Consider the following 21,296-nt stretch of genomic DNA (forward strand, 5'->3'; position numbering starts at 1 on the left):
TAGAATGGATAGTGATGACCGGTATTCCAGACATGACTTCCCAAGACTGTACTGCAGTGTGATGCAGCACCCGAAACACACTTTCTCTTATATTTGAACAGTGCCTTGCACACTATGACCACTATTGGAAATTAAAGAAAATAATAATATTCTGTAGCACCAAAGCATTCCAACTCTGCAATACTCCCTGCTTTTCTAATATTGGTCCCTCACAGGGTTTTGCATATGGTATCCTACTGCTGCCTGGTAGCATCCCTGTTACATTTCACTTTTGGTTACTCAAGGTGTCCTGATAGTTCTCCTATGCTAAAATTGCAACATCCCTTGTTGTTACAGTTCTAGACTGCTGCATAGCTCTGAAATTTCTACACATGTGATACTCAATTCTTTAAGCCTGGACTTCTGGAGCATATTATCAGTTATTGAGAAATGTGGTGTATTAATTTTATGATGGCACTACCAATTCACTAAGATCTGTGTTGCTATTACCAGGTTCGCTGTACCTCGCAACTTAGTCCAGGTAAATGGACTCAAATTTCCAGAGGTGGAACTCTGGCGTATGATCTAGCCCCAATTAAATACTAAGTTGGCAAACCTTTGAGAACACGCTTTTTGTTTGTGTTTTTCTAGTTGTAATGTTAGATTAATCTTATTAACTGTTGTTCACTTTTTGAATTTTTTGCTTGTGATGTGTTTTTAAGACGTGATTATACAAGAACTTATGCCCAAAAATTAGTTTGTAGATTTGTAGCTTATGATTAAAAAGTTTTTCTTGTAAGTATATGTTTCCCAGAAAGTAAGTTGAATACAGTAAAATTGGTATTGTTCTGTTTTACATCAAAATATCTGGGCATTTTTAAGGTACTTTGTTTAAGGTTAATAGAAGCAGTAACTATTATTCAAAAAATTGATGATGTAACTCTAGGAGTGAAAAAATAAGAGTTTTGCAGATTTTATAAAGTAGAAGAGTACATGCTAAGATGTTCAATATTTTCACAAGGCACAGGACAGAGAACCTGGATATTGGGGTCTCTCTCTGCTGCAGATGTCCAGTGAAATCTGGACCCTGTTGAAGTAAATGGCAAAACTCTAGCTGATGTCAGTGAAGTCAGGCTTCTACCCTGTCAGTATGACTTTGAGCAAGTTACTTAGAGTCTGATCCAACTCCAGTTGAAAGCTTTTCATTCATTTTGCTGCTCTCAAGACTGTATAAAATAAGTAGTTTTAAGAGGAAATGTCTTAGAGCCCAAGATCGGGCCCAAACTTGCAACCTTGTACAATAAATTATTTATTTTTATTCTATTGAATGGTGCAACTGTGTGTGTGTGGATAAATAGTAGCAGACTGGACGTTAAATCGGAATATCTTTTTTTAATATGATCCTCCAAGTGTATTGCTGTTTTAAGTTGATGTAGTAGTAATTTAGTACAATACTGTAACTTTCACCATTCTGAGTTCTGTGATTAAAAACTAAGGTGATTGATTATTCCTTTGTCTCTGTAATTATAAAATGTTTATTTATTTAAGTAATTATTTCAAATAGCATAATTATTAAGGAAAAATTAAGCATAATCATATTTTCTCTGTGAGTATATTTAACATTTGCAGAATCTGAAAAATTTACCAGACACTTACCTAGAACCCCAAATGTACTACAGAGTTAAGTAAGAAAGAAGAGTTGGGTCTTTGTCAGCGAGACCCAGGGACAAAGCTCTAATGAGATTCCATTCTACTTTTTCTGCCACCCTACCTGCTGAACAATGGGAAGGTGCTTTGCTTTCTGCCAGGATTCCTTCCTGCTCTGCTTAGGGGTTCTGTTTTGTATGAGCTTCTGGCTAGAAAGAGTCTAATAAATTTGAAGCTTCATCATCCTGTTTTTTTCCTGGAAGGATGAAGGAGCTTTCTCTCTTATTCCTCTCCCAGAATCTTCTGGCTACTAAGTTAGGGGATTCTTCATTATTTTACCAATTCCATAGAGCTATCTGGCATCTGCAAGGATGGAAATATTATTCTAACCTTCCACCAGCATTCTGTTGGGTAGATGGGAGAGGGCATCTTTCCCTTCTATACTCTGCAGAGTACTCAGTCGGCTGGGTTGAGGTCTCTGCTTCTTCCACAGCCTCTATTTTTGTGGTATTTAATTGGTTTACTTTTTGTTCAAATTTGGCAGGTTATCTTTACAATTATAAGGGCTATAATTTGTTTTAAAGACTTCTATTCTGTAGAAGTTAATGCGATAGCTCCCCTCATTTGGTAGGGAAAGCTCACTCATCTGGGATGAGTAGTTTTTTCAAGTTGGCAGCATTTGCTTTAGCACCAATCTTGCATTGTGCTTATGACAACTTGCTTATAAATCAAGTTTTACAGGTAGTTTTATATAACTATAGCCTTAGGAACACTATAGACATGGCTTCTCTATTCAAATGTCGCTTTCACAGTAGCAGACTTCATAAAAGAGAACTGTTAAGATCAGATTCACTAAAATATATCTCTAGCCTTCTGTAACATCCAGGCCCTGGTAGCCCAGATATGCTAAGTATTTTGTACTGCTATGTTTTTATTTGCATAAAAACATTTGTGTTCTGTTTGAAAAACTTTTTTAAAATTAATTTTGAAATATCTTTATTAGAACTAGGATTAAACTTGAAGTAACAGGTTTTCTTTCTACTGTATAATATACTTTCTAGACTAAAATGATGATTTTAAACAAATCAGTACAGTTAAGAACTCAATAATTCTTGCTTCTACACCTTTTCTCTCCAAAATCACTCTTGTCTGTGTTTTGTGCAACCTTGTTCAAGCTGTTCTGGTACTGAAGTCAAACATGTTTTTTAAGGGTACCTCCAAGATTTTAATGGAGAGTGAAGGACAGCCTGTCATGTTTGTATGTGCTCCTAGATTGGGAAGAGGTTTGAAGTACAGCAAAATATAACTTACGTTGCATATTTTTGGCATCTGTAATCAAAGTAAAGGTGAGGGCAAAACATGGCCTGTTGACAAAAGTATGCTTCAGTCTATTACTGTCTAATCATAATTAGTCTGTTAGGCTTGTTTGCATTTGACAGTGACAGTAGTTACCCTATTTTATATTCTTGCTTGCTTTGGCTTAACGCTGAGTCATCGTTTTGTTGTTTGTAGCTGGTTGCAAATTAGTCATTAATCAGTAAAGAAAAAAATGGAAAATTACTTGATTTTTACATTGATTCAAATGCTGAGAACATAAATTGTGTAGTGCTTTTGTATTTGTTTCCTTTCCGTTGATATAAGGTTTCTTTTTATATCTTCAACCAAGTCATGGGCTATAACTGAAAGGAATTATAGATGTTTCTTAAATTAAAACTTTATTGCATAAATAAAAACATGAATTTGATCTTAAAACTGATGGGAACCTGATTTCTAAAAAATAGGGATTAAAACAGAATTTGAATGCTGTAGAAGAATTCATCTTTTCAGTTGTTCATTTTAAGAATGTTCGAATTTTGTCAGGAGTTGTCCAACTTTCATATTTTGTGCCATACTTTAATACGGATATTGCCTTCTCCTGTTCACTGTGTCACAAGCCAGCTTCCTTCCTATTTTCAATATTTTATAATATTCCTATGGCAGCTATAATGATTGTTTATACTGGAAAATAATATTAAGAAAGGTGTTTGTCCTTTTAGTTGTCCTTAATAAGGTAAAATGACAGGTTTGTATCATGTGACAAGGGGCTTCTCCCTCATTCATTAGCAAATATTTTACAGACCATGTCTGGTCCACTAGAATCTCTGTAGTAGAAAAATATTAAGAAAATATTTTGAATGATAAAGAGATGATCCAATTTTCATGTATTAAGACAGAATCAAAATATTAACTTGGAGTGGCAATACTTTTTTGTAATAAAAATTATATATTCTTATCAAAACTAACCAGAGTCAGTCTTGAGTATTTCTGAATACAACAGGAAAATTAAAATTCAGACTAAATAAGAAGCAGCTTGCGGGTGAGGGGAGGAACGAGGAGTTGTTCAGATGCCTACATTTGGCATGTATATTCCAGAATGAATCTGTACTTATTTTTACTCTGCACTTGTAGGACTCATTATTTTTACAAATACGGAAAATCAGTTGCCTGCAGAATTTTACTGTTTTGTTTAACTTGCAGTACTTATGGCTGTTTGTTTTTGGTTTTATTTTATTTTATTTTATTTATGTTTGCAGTTTTTCATTGTACATATCTCTGAAAGCCAGAGTTAAAACAGCGGTCGGTTTAACTGTCCAGAATTTTGGTATTTGATCATGTTGACAGCTGTCAGCATGCTATCTAAATTGGCACAATTTAAATTAATTTTTTTTCTGAACTCTATTTTGCACCAGTGCAGATCTGTGGATAGCGCCTCTCTCTAGATTTCAGGCAGGAAAGAAACCAATCAGAAGCACTCATTGTTCATCCCTCTTTGGTCTGCAACTTTCTCCCTTTTTATCTGGACTTCTTGCTTTACCAGAGGAGTAGCAGAAAATATATCTCCTATCATTTGGCAAGTGTATTTTTTTTTATGGTTTTATATTTTTAAGTATGCTCAAGGTTTACTGTTTTGGTTTTCTGAAAACACTAGTTTTTTACTTTGAGGAGTAAAAGAAAAGGCTTCAGGCTCATTGCTTCTTGTGGCTGTGCTCAGGCCACAATAGTGGGATCATTCATTCCTACTTGTGGATGTGAAATTGAGAGGACTGGACTCCCTGGATTCAGAAGTTCATTATTACTTTGCAGCCCCCACAGCACCATCCAGTCTTAATTAGAAACACAGGAGCAGCACCAACATAAACACAAAATCATCCACAGATTAACTTTCCTGTTGAAATGCATTGTTTGATCATTCACTTTTCTATTTAACATAGAAAATGCTATCCTGGGAGCATGGTGAAGTATCTGTTGTTTTTATCTCATACATTAGTCAGAGTTGGTTTTTCTTTAATATATAGTAGGGCTTGATGAATGTAAGACCAACTCCAGTAATTCTTAAGTCAAATGATAACTCACAAGCCAGCCCTCTAAAAAAAAGTATGTTGGTTCTACTGCATCTGTATCCAAATACTTGAATTTTTTGGGCTCCTGCCACTATTTATTGGGCAGTCATTCATTGATTATTCTGCTGTACGTTCCAGATTGGTCTGATGCATGATATTGTTGTTGAGTACAGTCACTTTGCTCAGTACCATACAAAATATAAAACAATGTCTTTGCCTCAGGGAGATTGCAGTCTTTGGAGCAGTGTGCAGCATGCTGTTGGCATATAACACAATAATTATATGCAATGCAAGAAAGGACTAGGAGACCAAGAGAGTAGTGCTAATTTTAGGTGGAAATGGTTTTATTCTAAGTGGTATGTTGACATGGATTCAATATTTGTCAACCTTCTGGAAAAAGAAGATTTTCAGGGAGGATCTGAATGAATAAAGAGCAGGTGACTGGCACATTAAGATGCACATTTCATTCCATACATTGAAGGAGGTATGAAGATGAATAGGAAAAGAGAGGGTAACAAGAAAAACTTCATTAGTAATGTGAAAGGAGTGAGGGAGATGGATTAAGAAATCAGAAAAAGATGTAGGCAGGGGCCAAAATGTTTAGTCTTGAGCATGAAGTATGTGTAGGACTGATCCCCCTGAAGCCCATCGCTGCCACACGTTAATCTATCTGGAAGTTGTGGTGGAAGACTGAAAGGCACTTAGATTTTGTTCTAAATTTTTTGTCATAATTAGGTAAATATGTTGCTATTTGAGGTACTGACTTTTGCTCGCTCCGATCCTTGAGATGCTACTGGACAAAGATTCTGCAGTGATTGCAAACTTCTATTAATGGTCTTCCAGAATTCTGCTTAATTTAAAAAGAAAGCTGTTGGAACTCTTAAATGTCAGAATATGCAACAGGAATACAGGAGTGGCATAAATTATTGGTATCCTTGAATTTTGCATTTTAGATACACCAAACTCAACTATTGAGTCTATAGATTTGTTTCTTCAGAGGCTATTAAATATAAATACTGTGCAAAAACAATAGTGAAAATGGTTATATTGTGTGACACAGATGCAGTAAGTAGATTGTAGGGTACTTGTTGCCCACCTATCAACACTGTTTTTCAAAAAGATGTTCAGTAGAAAGAAAAACCTAAAACAAGTGTAATCCAAGGTAGAAGCATACAGATCTCCAAAACGAAGGTACTCTTAGGTGCACAGGATTTAAGAGTTTTTTCTTCTCAATCGGGATATAAAATAAATACGTTGCTGAGTTTGTTACAAACACATAAGGTACACACATTGGACAAAGTCCATATACTTCCAAGAAGTTTTAAAAGGCTTTAAATTGACGATGGTCTTAATTTAAAAAATGTTGTTGAGTGGGAGACTCATTCTGGTTTTAGTAAAGCTAGTTTAAAGTTGACTGCTTGTTTGGTGGTCAGATGTTTAAATGTGTGCTGAACTTTTTCATTTTATTTTCTCTGTCCATGTAACTCCATATAAAGGGTACATCTGTCTGCCCCTGGAAACATTGCAATGATACTGTTAAGAGTTTATTGTATTAAACAGTCAGCAGTCTTTGCACATCTAGGGATAATTATATTGTGACTACTGTATGGTCAGGAACAGCATAGGATATGGATGCAGTAATGTCTCTTGGTGCAAACATAAAAAACCAACCACCTGTGGTTTGCTTTGGATAACAGTATGGATGAGGGTCTGAGGCCCTTGAAAACAAAAGGAGTATTCATTACTAGTTTCATTGTTCCTTTGCTCTTTGGAGTTGCTCTAAAAGGCTATTTTTCATATCATTTGAAAAAAGAAGGGCACTATACTCAACATACTATGTTTTGTAAAATAGAGCAAAGCAAAGAAACGGTTAAAAAACAAGAATCATTTCTCACAGAGGAGTCAAATGCAGACTACGACTTTGTCTTGCCTCAGTTGAAATATTTTGATATGCTGGGGGCACCTTTTCTCTAGGCTCACAATAATATAATGTGTGTTCAGATAGCCCATTTGAAAAAAAAGGATCTTGTGTTGCTTCCCCCCGTCCCTTTTCCTGTGGAATGGGAGAAAAATGGAAATAAGTTTAGGTACAAAATAGTGTTGTGATATTGTGGGCAGAATTCTTTTCTGTGCAATTCCAAGTATTTATTTCAAAGTAATGAATGGAGTTATTTTAATAAAATATTTTAGTGTGCTTACAGAGGAACTCCACTCTCATATGACCAGCTGTTAATTTTCTTTTCTGCTATTAAGTCTGATTGATTCAATTTCTCTGTCTTAAATAATGTTTATAACAAAACAACTAAAGCACTGGGGTTTGCTTCCTGTTTTTCTAATATTATTGAATGTTGAAGATCTTTTTTATTATAAGCTGGTGCTTATTGACTCCCTTCAGTAGCTGAGAAAGAATCTTTGTCATGCTCTTGGGCAGAGGTTTTCTGTACTTTACGCTCCTATTCATTGTGCACTTTGCATTTTCTTTATAATATGAATTTTCTATAAAAGTAACAAGCCACTAGTGGAAAAACTCCAGTATTTTTCCATCGAGAAGCATATGGGGGGATAAATAAGCTCAAACATATTTTTAAGTAACAAATTAAGAAATATACCTCAACGTTTCCAAGATTTATTCTTTGTTTATTTTAAAATGTAAATATTAAAAATATTTTAAAAAAATAAATTAAGGCTGAGAGTCCATACTAGAGATTTATGTTTTTTAAAAAAAAAATTACAGGGATATTGTAATTATCCCAATAACAAATATTATAAGTCCAAGAAGTTCAAGGTTAAACTTAAAGATCCAAACGTGTTGCGGTATGAAAGGAAGGATGTTCTGCTGCCTAGGATACTAACTGGGGCCATGGAAGACCCTGGTTCAGTTCTCTAACGTGCTACAGACTTCCCGTGTGTCCATACGTAAGTCACTTAATCTCTCAGTGCTTCAGTTTCCCATCTGTCAAATGGGGATTATAATACTTACTTATTTCACAGGTGTGTTGTAACTACATATAATATAACTACATTAAATATTGTGATATGCTCAGATACTACTGTGATGGGAGCTATATAAGTATCTAATAGTATGTCTACCCTGGAGTCAGAGATGTGATTGCCTCTTAGGTACATGTATCCATGCTAGGCTAGCTTCAATCTAGCTAGCGTGGCTAAAAAGAGCAGTGAAGGTGCAGCGACATGGGCTTCAGCACCCGCTGTACAAATGCTCCGGGACCCTGGGTGTGTACTCGCTTTCCTACCCTGTGCTGAAGCTCACTCCAATGTGTCTTCAGTGCTATTTTTGGAAATTTAGTTATATTAAAGCTAGAGTGGGCTTGCCTACACATGTTGAAAATCACAGCTCCAACTGTAACAGACGTAAGCTTTGCTAGATAGATATCCAGATATCTTAACTGTATATTTCCATATTTCTGCCCTGTTGTAATACTCAACAATAAGCATACATTTATGATTAATGCATTTTAGTGTTCATGATCCCTGATTAGGCTAAAATGATTTATGAAGACTCATTTGATCTCCCCCGCCCCCACACACATTTTTCTGCATGTTGTCACTACAAGTCAGAATTAAGGTTGAGTCCGTTTCCATACCTTAACTCTTTGGGTTTCAGGTCACCAGACAGTTTGTTTACATTTGCACGGCTGCTTGCAGCTCCCAGTGGCTGTCGTTCACCGTTCCCGGCCAATGGGAACTGTAGGAAGTGACGGCTAGCACGTTCCTGCAGCCTGCGCCACTTCCCGCAGCTCCCATTGTCTGGGAACGGCAAACCACTGCCATTGGGAGCTGCGGGCAGCCATGCAAATATATTCAAACTGTCTGGCGACCTGCCAGCGGAGTACCCTGACAGGTTGCATGTGGGCTGCAGGTTGCCCACCACTGGTCATGAGCCGTACAACATTGAAGTATAAGCTCAAAGCTGAGGAATGGCACGTAAATGAAATCTGTCAGGTTAATACTCGCTTTTCTTAATCCATGATGCCAGCTCTTCAGAGGAATTAAGAAAGAGGAAACCCTGAGTTTGGCATAGAAATTTTAAACTTTTTCACTTACAATATTTGGAAAGGACTTGCACTTTAAAATGGGCAAAGAAGGCTTCTTCACATGCTGTTTCTTTTTTTTTTTTTTTATGCCTTGGGCTCAGTTGTAAGTGAACCAGAAAAGAAACATTAGCAACACTGGTCTCTCTAAGCTTTTTACTTGACAGTTTTACTTACTACACTGTAGCACTGAACCCCAGGGGTTCTCAAACTGGGAGTCGGGACCCCTCGGGGCGTCGCGAGGTCATTACATGGGGGGGTTGTGAGCTGCTTGCCTCCAGCATTTGTCAACCCTGCTTGCCTCCAGCTTTTATAATGATGATAAATATATTAAAAAAGTGTGTTTAATTTATTAGGGAGGTCGCACTCAGAGACTTGCGATGTGAAAGGGGTCACCAGTAAAAAAAGTTTGAGACCCACTGTAGCACAATATAATTCACATAGTTAAAAATAAATCTTTAAACACACTGATCAGGCAAATTATGCTTCTGTTCCATTGTTAATTTGGGCAGGACTTTATGCGGACAGTTTACTTATCTAGACAGTCAAACGAGACTGGGGTCCTAGTCTGTTTTGATATTCTGGTTCTTGTGCACTAGTGTAATGGTACAGTGTATTGTTTCCAAAAACTTTAAGGGAATGTTAAAATAAATATTTCAACAGGGTTTTTTTACTCCTGAAAATAAATGAATATGTTTTATAAAACTGTCTTTAGGCCCAAAATATTGGTTTTGTTTAAAGCTACTTGGTACTTATTTTATGTCAGGCATATCTCTCTCATCTTATGCAAACCCAACCCTTCTTGCCTTAGATCAGTTAGGGTGCTGGACTTGCACACTCTGTGTGGCAATACATTGTACTGCGATAATATAGCTGGGCTGGCCAATAGTTTTCTTTTTAAACTAATATTTATAAAATGTGAAGGTACCTGATTCTCCTTCCATTTTGTTAAAATTATCATTTAGTGTATCCTTAGAGTAGCCAATAGAAGAACAAACAAGATAAGCCTTGAAAAATAAAAAAGTGGAAGTGCCTCTTGTCATATGACAATCTATGTTGCATACAATTTAGGAAAATCTGTTATTTACTCAAATATATGTTGGTTTTATATTAATCTTTTATAAGTAAAAGGAAAGAATGGTACTGAATGCCAGATTCTTGTCTCCTGCGATCAAGATTTAAGAAATATCAAAGGACCTGGAATTCTGGCTGTGAAGTTTGAGTTTTCCGTTATGTAAAATGTACATGAAAAATGTAAGTGCTTTAATCAGTGACCATTTAAAACATGACCATTGTTGGCACTTGGTTATTTTATCATGACCAATGAAATTACAAAAAAATTATACCATAGCCAGTGAGTGCTGTAATAAGAGATTTATTATTATTAATTTTATTGAGTTGGGCTTCTAAAAGGTTGGAGAAAGGAGAAGGTGAGTTGTCATTTAACTCATGAGTTCTGGTGTGTTCTTAAAGTTTCGGTAGGAGTGCTAATGTAGAACAGGCTCTAGCTCAGTGCTTCTCAAGCTATCTGATGTGGGGGACCGGCAGTTTTTTTTTTTTTCCAATGTGCGCGCAGACCGGCAGCCAATGGCTCGCGGACCAGCACCAGTCCGCGGACCGCCACTTTGAGTAGCACTGCTCTAGCTGCTGGTGTTTTGACAACTGTATCAATTAAATCTGGCATTGACATGGTAGCTAAAATACTGGTACCTTGTGTATACTTCAACTTCCACCATTGCTAACACTGTGGAAATTTTTTCAGGAAAAACCTAGCCTAGGTGAGGCTATAGAAAGTAAGGCAGAAAATGGAGGTGTTCTGAAACAAAAGAAGAAAAATAAAAACTTTAATATTCCACAATGTGAATATATAGAAATGCCAAGTAATAAGGGAAACAAAATAAAATTATTAAGAAACTGTCTGTGCTGCAAGTCTCTTCCCTTGCTGTCTCTTAGTTGTCTGGCATGGTTATGGGCCTTGGTGTTCTAACTTTTTTTTTTTTTTTTTGGTAGTGCCACTATGACAATATAAGTAGATAGGGCTTTTGGAAATATGTCAGAGTAAACTGAACCAATAGAGCGAAATTATTAGGCCATTCATATATGAGGAGACGGGTATGAAATTAAAAACTCAAATGGTTGAAGTAATTAACTTTTTTACAAAATCTGTCTGACAAGAAAAATAAAGAAATTTGGACAATTAGAAACAAGGAAGAATTTTTGCAAAAATAGCTAATTACAGCTAATTTAAGAACAGGTAAGGGAATACATGGAGAATCTGAGTATATATACGAATCAACAAGTACCTCTAATATGTTAGTGTGCTAAGCGGACAGATGGTAGGTGGGCAGTGTTGCAATAGATATCTTCTCAGTAAGGGTCGTTGTAATATGATAGAATGCTTACATATAGCATAATGTCTAGGAACTTGGAGAACTTTGTTTAGAAAGTGCTTGATGAGCGAGGATAGTGCATATGGGGAAGGAAATGAACGATGACTGTTTCTGTGTCTTGGTGCTCCTTCTTTCTATGCTTGAGCAGACAATGTTGAAGGAAATTTGATAATGGTCAGAGAGAGAGAGAACTCCACTATTGAAAGATCATGCAGAGAGTAGGGTTTAGTGACAACGAGGTCCAGTGAGTGGGAGAGTTCATCTAAACCAGGGATCGGCAACCTTTGGCACGCGGCCCATCAGGGAGATCCGCTGGCCGGCTGGGACAGTTTGTTCACCTGCAGTGTCCGCAGATTCGGCCGATTGCAGCTCCCACTGGCTGCAGTTCGCCGTTCCAGGCCAATGGGGGCTGTGGGAAGTGGTGCGGGCAGAGGGATGTGCTGGGGGCGGCGCAACTGCGGCCAGTGAGAGCTGCCCAATCGGCCAAACCTGCAGACACTACAGGTAAACAAACCAACCCGGCCTACCAGTGGATTTCCCTGACGGGCCAGATGCCAAAGGTTGGCCAATCCCTGATCTAAACTAAAAGTTTAAATAAGGTGAGGGAGAGGAGTCTGGAGGCTAAGGGGTCAAGAAGTTGAAATTAGTGGTGATAAGGGTAAGAGAATGTACCGAAAAAGAGAGAGGGCCAGGAATCAAAATCAGGCAGGAGGATGAGGAAGCGTTAGGTTGATGCTAGATGACAGCTATATAGAGAGAGTCTGGGAGTGTAGTTTGAAGGAGTGGTAAGAGAGAGTTAATTTTGGAAGATTTAAACACTAGGGTTAGCACCTCTCAGGCACAAAACAGTAGTAAGGGGTAAATGAAGTCCAGGGTCATTTCATGAATGTCCAAGTAAGACACTCACGATAAAGTGATTGCAATAAAAATGCTCAATAGTGGTCGGATTTGTAAGTTTACCATGATGGATATAGTTTAAAAAAAAATTTTTTTTTTGTCCTATTGATGGTTATAATTTTATGGTCTGAAATGAGGGAATTAACTTGAATAATCACTTCATTACTGAATCTGTCCTGATGTGGATGAGGAGTTCTAAAAATTGTTACCTGTGCAGTACTACTTTGTTTTAAGCCCCGTAAGTATTGCAGTGATAGCTTATCTACTTCATATTGGCATGCTGAATGTCTTTGTGAACATTTGTCAAAAAGTTGCTACTTTGAGACTTTTTTAAAGCGATCATTTTTAAAATGCAATTTGCAAAAATAGTAAATTATATATACATCAGTTTTTCACAAGCAAGCATATTTTACCTACTAGAAAAAAGGTGGTTCTCGTTTGAAACAAAACAGAAAAGTCATTTTCATTTTGTTTTCTATAAAAGTATCTTTGAAAAAGACGTATCTGTGAAACAGCGTTAGAAGCAATCCTGTCACTCCCGCTTCAGTGTGATTCTTTATGGTCCTTTGCATGCTGATGGATTTAAAAGATTATTGGCAGAATTGTCTTGATGGCTGTCATCAGTTTGTAAATTCTGCTGTTTTGCGTGATGCCACAGTAATAAATTTGTCAGAAAGGATATTAAATAATTCCATTTAGGGAGTGTGAGTGGAAGCCTCCCTTATGTCATAATCCATGATTTGAAAATAGATAGTCTTGTTCGTAATTTTTAGATTAAAGCATTGCTTAGAAGCTACAACAACTCTGTAGAATGCTAATTAAATGACATCCTACAAGACGTGTTGATTATTCGAGCTATCTAGCATCTACACAGTATTTTTAAGTATTTAGAGTTTTACTGCACGCTTGCTTCTAAGTCCTTACTTGACTATGTATGGACTAAGAACTGTATATCACAGTTCAGACTTCCTAACCTTAGCCAGTACCTTTTTGGGGAAGAGGAACTGTTGAATTCCTGTTACTCTTAAGTACCAAGATTTACATGTGACCTAAATGTGTTTGAAGGATTAAAAAGCTTAATATGATGACTTTTTTAACTACTGGAAATGATACAAAAATATTGTCAAAGGAAAACAATGGAGCAAAAAAATCTGCTAAAACATTAGTAATAGAGAGAGTTGGAGAAATTTTGATTTTTCAGCAAAAATAGAAAACTGAAATACTTCAATTCTGAAATGCCATCATGATGATTATTGGAGTAGTAATTTGCTCATTCTCCTCTATAGGCTAGGCTCCCTTGTTGGACTACATCTCTGATGATGCACTACAGTCTCACCTCCTGATAAGAGTGCATGATGACAGTCACATGTCTGAAGTGTGAATCATGGGAGTTGAAATCCTTCTGGGGTGATTCAGTGGAATTAAAAGTGCTCCTTCTGAAGAATATGGGTTTTGTAAGCTATTAAGAAAAGAGTGCCTTGACTCTGAGACAACATCAGATATACTGCTGGGCTATCTTCTACTTGTTGGAGACAGTCCATTTGTTGAAAGAGTACATCACCAAGACCATCTCAAAAGCTAAGAAAATAGTCTCCTCATTGTCCTAGTGTGCAAGAAATTTTATAACTCCTGGACATTATTTTCTCCCTGATAGATCAGGTTGCCTAGGCATGCTGTCGCTCCTGACCCCTTTCACTAGGCAACATAATGGCCAGAGAACAATATCCTAAAAGTTAAGATTCACCTGGAAGAGAGAGTACAATCACAACTGCTCTGGTAGGAGCCTCATCAGCTCATCGGGCAGAGAATGCAGTATGTTGTAATCATCATAAATGCCATCAGAAAGAGGGTTGGGGCAAAAGTGACTTTTTACTGAATTCAAAGGACGTGCTAGACAAACATTTTTGAATTGGTATGCTCAAGCCAGTGGCACAATAATCTGCCATGTATATAATTAAAATATTAAGTTATTTGCTTAGGGGAAATTTCAGCTGGAACTTTGGCAGGCAGACAATTTCAAGGGAGTGGGTAGTGCAAAAATCCATCCAATGGGGAGGATACATTTACCTGTATGGGGGGGCGGGGGAGAACTTAACACTGGGAATTTGGGTGGTGGTGGAATTTGAGTTCTAATTTAAGAAAAATGAGGGCTTGTCTACACTGGCAACGTTAATGGCTTGTGTAATCTTGGCACAGTGCTGGGAGAGAGCTCTCCCAGTGCTCTGAAAAAAAAACACCTCCACAAGGGGGCGTAGCTACCAGTGCTGGTGCACGGTCTACGCTGCCACGTTACAGCGCTGAAACTTGCAGCACTCAGGGGTGTGTTTTTTCACATCCCTGAGTGAGAAAGTTGTAGCGCTGTAAAGTGCCAGTGTAGACAAGCCCTGAGGTTTTTGGGTTTTTTTTAAATGAGCTAGCTGATCCTGGGGATGATAGATCAGTGAGTCTTACTTCAGTACCAAGCAAATTTAGATGTAAAAATCTAATTTTTTTAAAATTATAGTTATAAAACACTTAGAAATATTTTCTTCACAATGTAAAATTAGCCTGTGGAACTTATTTCCAAAAGGTATTATATTCATACATATGAAGCGTGATCTTTGTAGGATTACCAACTATTGGACACTTGTATGAGTAATATTCACAGTTACACTAGTTAGGATAAAACTTAGTGACTGGCACAAGGGTGGATTTTACTAACTTCCAGGAATTAGAAAGAAACTTCTCTATAGGCAGGCTATAGCATATTTGTGTAAATGAGTGTGGGGGGGTTGTTGTTTTTTTTTCTTATTGATGTAAAAACTTGTCTTTGAAATAAATTATATTGGTCACTTTTTGAGACACCATCTTGAAAATGATGGACCATTCATCTGATCTGGTTGGATAATTGCTATATCACAACAGATATTAACAAATTAGAATATTGTTTGTAATAGTATAAGCATGGCACTTAATACAGTTTTGCAAAGAGTAAAGACATACATCCAAAATCACCATGGCATTTACTTCACTTTTCTAGTACAAGATGCCCTTCTTGAGGGTCTGGGAATGTAGGTTTGGTGTATGAGGAGCCAGTGTGTTAATTCTAGTCGGTTCGATTCAAATACGTGGTCCTGAACATTAAAAGAATTAGTACTAAAAGATATGCACTATTGCATATAGGTTTGCTGGCCTGCAGCCACTATTCTGAAGATAAATCACTGCTGTCAGCCTAGTAACTGATTATGAAGTAGCTATCAGTGTGTCTTTCTAACAGTGATTCCCATGCTGCCACTTTCTTCCACAATCATGTATTCTCTCTCTCTCTCTAGACACACACACACACACACACACACACACACACACACACACACACACACAAAACTGGCTTATCACAGGGCATTTAAGAATGGAGGAAGGCATCATCACCTTACTTTTCAGACACTAATTAATATCAGGGTTGATAAGTACTTGACAACTTTTGAACATTCCAATCCACCCAGTGTAACCAAGGAATTAATAAATCTGATAATACTTCTTAAATGGCTTTTAAAGTTTGATATTTTCCTCATACTATAATGATAAAACTATTGGGAAATAACAATGTTTCTAGATGTCTTTACTGATTTAAAATAATATTCTAGCTATGTTTAAGAGTTTATTTTTTATTCTCTGCTATTTTCTTTAATGAATACATATTGACTTATGGTTACTGTAATGAAGTCATTGTAATTTTTTAAATTAAGCTTTAACTGTATAATTAAATAAATGTATTTGAAACACATTATTTCTGTAATTGTGTACAAATGATGTTGGGTAAGAGCAAAGCTGTTTAGCAGATGGGGTTATGTTTCACATTGACAATATGTCAGTTTAGATGGCAGACATAAGGCTGTGATGATATGATAAAATGGGGAGGAGGAGGCGAATATATAGTATGATAGTAGATAGGAGTAAAAGTCTGACTTGTGAGGCAGGACATGAAAATCATTTGTTTAGTCCAGTGGTTTTCAAACTTTTTTTCTGGGGACGCAGTTGAAGAAAATTGTTGATGCCCACAACCCAACGGAGCTGGGGATGAGGGGCTCAGGGCTGGGGCAGAGGGTTGGGGTGAGGGCTGCGAGATGGGGCTGGGAATGAGAGGTTCAGAGTACGGGAGGGGAGCAGAGCTCTGGGCTGGGGGTGCAGGCTCTGGGGTGGGGCTGGGGATGAGGGGTTTGGGGTGTAGCTCTTGGTTTGGGGAGGCTGATGGCTCTGGGCTGGGGGTGCAGGCTCTGGGGTGCCCCCCCAGCTCCCATTAGCCAGGGAGCCAGTGCTCAGGGTGGGGGCAGCATGTGAAGTCCCATGGCCCCCCTGCCTAGAAGCCGGACCCACTGCTGGCCACTTCCAGGGCACAGCGCGGTGTCGGAACAGGTAGGCACCAGCCTGCCTTAGCTGGGCAGCACTGACGACGGGACTTTTAACATCCTGGTCTGTGGTGCTGACCAGAGCTACTAGGGTCCCTGGGTGCTGAGCCAGGCGACCCAATGCCTTACATGCAGGGCAGTGTGTGGGTGTGGGTGTATGAAACTTGTCTCTGTCCCAGTCCTGTCTTTTCTCTACCCCATGGCTCCTCATCCCAGTCCTAATCGTCTGATCCAGTCGGCCTCAGCTTCACCCATTGCCTCAACTCCTTGTCCTCAGTACCCTTGACACCCCGTCCGAGATCTCCCTTTCTTCCCTCATCCAATATGTCTCTCCCTTGCCCCCTGGACTCCAGTCTTTTCCCCAACCCCCATGGGCACCTAGTGCCAGTTTCCTCCATCGCTGTTTCCTTGTCCCAGTCTCTCTGGACAGCCACTCCCAGTTCTCCCTCTGCACCCTGGCTCGTTGTCAGATCTGGGTCTCCACTCCCTCCAATGCTTATCCCTTCCACTGGCTCCCAATGGCCTTGTAAACACAGTCCCAATCTTCTCTGCTTCCCTAGCTCTTTGTTCAGGTTTAGTGTTCTGTCCCTCCCATCCTCATTTCTTACCCCCCTACAGCCACTGGTTCCCAATCCTGCCCCATCAGTACCCAGTCTCCTTGCCTGATCTGTCCCCTTCCCAATAAATCCCAGTTCTTCCTCCCTCAACTTCCAGTCACAGTTCCCCCCCCCTCCAGTCACAGTCTCATCAGGTTCCTTGCGCCCGTCTCCTCCTCACCCCCATTCCAGCTCCTGTCCCCATAGCATTCAAGTCAAGCAACTTCCTCCTCCTTGTTGCTTGGGTGCTGGCGGGAGGGTCATTGAGAACACAGGAGAGACAGACTCCCTGCTCTCAATTCTGGTGAAACTTTCCAAAAATTTTCAATCTGAGGCAGATACCTGACAGGGAAAGTTTCAGCCCAAATGGTTAAAGTTTGGCAAAATTATAAGCAATTTAAAACAATTAGGACTTGTCTGCATGAGGAAATTTACTGGAACAGGTATACCTGTATAATTATACTGGCATAGCTATGTCTGTATAACTCATTATATGGACACTTCTGGTATAACAGTGCATTTTTCAGTTTAGCTTATGCTGCTTTGAATGTGGTATAAGATCAATCAGAAAATGGCACTCTTATTCCTGAATAAAAGTGCCATGCATGGAGTTATACTGGCATAACTATGCCAGATAATTACACTGGTATATCTCTGCCAGTAAATTTTCCCATGTAGAAATCCATTATAATTGAATGTGTCAGGCAACCTGAAAAATAGATGGCTCAACCAACCTCATTGATGACCTGCTACTGACTTCAGACATGGAGGGGGGGAAATATGGAGGGGTTAGAGTCTGGAAGAGGGTGTATAAGAGTAGTCTGAGGTAGACCTAAAAGTGGGAGAGAGTCTTGGGAGTTATGGAATGGGATGCAGGGAAAGGAGTGGAGAGGCAGTGTCATTTATATATGTTAAACATAAATTCGTAATATTTTAAAATAAACTTGGTAAAGTCTGCAAAAGTAAACCTAATATTGATATTCCTTGTATCTAGCAGTGTTGGACTTCCTTCGTGCAGACTTTATATACCAACCACATTTGCACTTTTGGTGTTTGTTTATAAATAACTCAACTTAGGTAACTCAAAAACAAAACAAAAAGCTTTCTTCAGAATTATGGGTTAAATGTGTTTCGGTGAGTACCAATAATAAATTATTAGACTGTAATAAAATTCTGTTCCCTATTTAAGCAGTCCTTTTCCAGTAATCACCAAATTAGTTATTTTGACCTTCTGTCTGTCTGTCCTTTTTGAAGTTTTTAGGGAGCAGTGAGTGCAAGTGCAGGGTAGGTGACGTAAGACAGGTGAGTGAGAGTGCAAAGTGAAGTAATTATATGGTAGTGGAGAAGAGGCTGGATCCTTTAATTATTTGTTATCGGAATGCTTGAGTTTAACAGTTATAGAATTCTTAAGAATATCCTAATGTTTCATTGTTTTAACTGCACTGACACTATACACCACTCAATCTCAAGTTTGCACTTCCACTCCTTGGCGTTCATACCCTACCCCTGCTCCCGCAACCATTAGGGCTGTTAGAGTGGGCAAAGATCTCCACATATTCTTATCGTTTTAGAAACCCCTTTACCAGAACTCCCTGCCTACTTGTGCAGCAGTCTTCAGGATAGCTTTAGGGCTGCTGCACCACCGCTATCTCAGCCTGGTGCATCATCTCTGTAGGTGTGCTGCTCTTGGGGTCCAATCTCTCTATGTCCTTTGGCTGGAATAGAATCTCTCTCTCCTCCTGCCTCACTTCAGGTGCCTGGGGCACTCTCAGTTCCATTAGCATACTATATATACTTCTCCCTCATTTGACTCTCTGTACTGGGGACTGTTTCTGTTCATTCACAGGGCCACATGTTTCTGAGGGTCATCACCCACTTCCCCAAGGTTCCAGTCTTCAAAAGGACACACCTTTACATGTCCCACAATTTCAGGGACCAACCATGTGACCACATTCTCCACCACATGTAGGGATGTGGGCCTGTTTCTGTTAATGCCAGGCCCAAAGTTTGTTCAAACGATAAAACATTTCAACATAAGTTGCATGTATAAACCCAGTCTCTGCCCCTTATTTAGGGTTTTCTGCAGGGGCCCCTTGTATCTCTCCTCACTGCTCCAGGGTCAGCCACAAGAGCCCTCCCTGACTCCCACAGCTGCACTTCATTTGAGCTCTCTCAGCCCTTTATAGATAACACCTGACCTTTTCCCAGCTGGATCTGATCATTGAACAAGACTGGTTGGGGATGGGGCTTAAAGGGACAGACAGTCCTGTTACAGTGCTATCTAATAAGTAATAATGTAGCATTGTAGCTAGAAATCTGAGTTAATCTTACTTAAAAAATTCTTCTTATATTAAAAGATGACTAGTCTGTTTAGTGACTAAGAAATATGTCAGTATTTCAGGGACTTTGTACTTTAACAGAGCAATTTGTCACATAGATCCAAAATATTTTACCTATCTCATTATAAAACAAATTCACTTAACTTTCATAATTATTTTTTTGATATGTAGTCATAAGGGGGTTGTATTCTAATAAAAAAAGTTCTTTATTTTAGCCCATCTTTTGCTTCATGATATTGCAGTCTGATCAGCATCACATTCTTGGTAATACCTAGTTTTCCATTTGATTTTCAGTGTATGTTGTAAAGGGAAAATACACTTTGTGTTTTAATAAGTATATTTGAAACTTATGAGCATTATAAATACATTGCTACAAAAATATTTGTACATTTTTCTTCATTGAATTTGCTGCTTAGTGAAAAAATTTTTTTCATAAGCCCTAGTACAAAAATAGATTTTCAATCCTGAGCCTATTTAATGAATATCAAAAAGATGGTTTCCCTTCACTAAGAGTGTTCTTTCATTAGTTTCAGCTCTCTTCCATCCCCTGTTGCATGCTTTATTTTCATAACTTCCATTTTTTCTCTTTGGTGTGTTTTATTGCAAAGCGTATCTCAGAGCTGTTAAATCAAGAGTGAAACAAAACTATTATGAACAAATATTGGACACTATCAAGATACAGCTATTGAGTTGCAAATAATGTGTGATTGTGTTTTATCCATAAAATAACTGCTTGTAAGAACTCTCTCAAAAGTCTATTGACTTCCTGATTTAGTTTTATTAAAGAGTTTTGCAAAGTTCTTAGTTAGCGCTTCTGTTACCAGACTGAAGTAGTGAGGATTGTAGCAATTGCCTCCTGCTATGTTGTTCCTTCTGTACCTGTAAGGAACTAGGACACCAGCAGTCTGGTCTAGGGTCACAGCTGGGCTGGGGTCACCAAGACAAGGACAGTCATGAGGTGGTAGTCAGTGTGCAGGGATCAGAGTTGTTGCTAGAGCCGGGATCAATAGACAAGAGCCAAGGTCGGAGTGAGGCAAGGATCAGAAAACAGAGATCAGAGGTACTTACCAGCCAGAGTCAGGAGGCAAGATCCAGAGTCAGGCTGGAGTTGGAAGCTAGAGATCAGAGAGAGTTACCAGGCTGGAAGGGGAGGCAGGCTGGGGTCGAAGACATGAGATCAGCAAGCAAGGTGAGTTCTAGAGTCACAGCAAGCCAGCAGTCTGCATATTTGCCCAGACAACTTCCTAGGCCACCCACAAGGGTTAAATAGTGAACATGGGTCAATTGGAAAGCCACAGGATGCTGTTCCAGACCCTTTGGGTGGTACTTTCTGAGGCACCTAATCTCCACAGTTCTCCTTGTTTGTGATTCTGTGTGGCCTCCCAATTGTAATGTGGGAAGGCAGTTGTCCCAGGCTCCACAGATCCAGATTTTAGTCCTGTGGATCCTTACAAAACCTTCTTTTGTGTATCAGAAATTAGCAAAATATGTTTGGGGCTTTTGCTGAGCAGATATTCAGCATATTGATTTGGAAATAATTGAAAACCAGTTAACTTGAGCCAGGTACAAGATACACTACTGTAGTTAGTAATCCTGTGCCTGTGTAAAATGTGAGTAAAGGCGCAGCAGAT

The 21,296-nt window shown here is 38.7% G+C and overlaps 1 protein-coding gene across 8 annotated transcripts in view; it reads left to right on the forward strand.

The window, feature by feature from the left end:
• Nucleotides 1–21,296, forward strand: part of ZZZ3 (zinc finger ZZ-type containing 3) — a 108,194-nt gene that overhangs the window by 976 nt on the left and 85,922 nt on the right. The gene's annotated exons all lie outside the window — the stretch shown is intronic.

Source organism: Dermochelys coriacea, chromosome 8 (genome assembly GCF_009764565.3).
Source record: "Dermochelys coriacea isolate rDerCor1 chromosome 8, rDerCor1.pri.v4, whole genome shotgun sequence".
Classification (NCBI taxonomy): Eukaryota; Metazoa; Chordata; order Testudines; family Dermochelyidae; genus Dermochelys; species Dermochelys coriacea.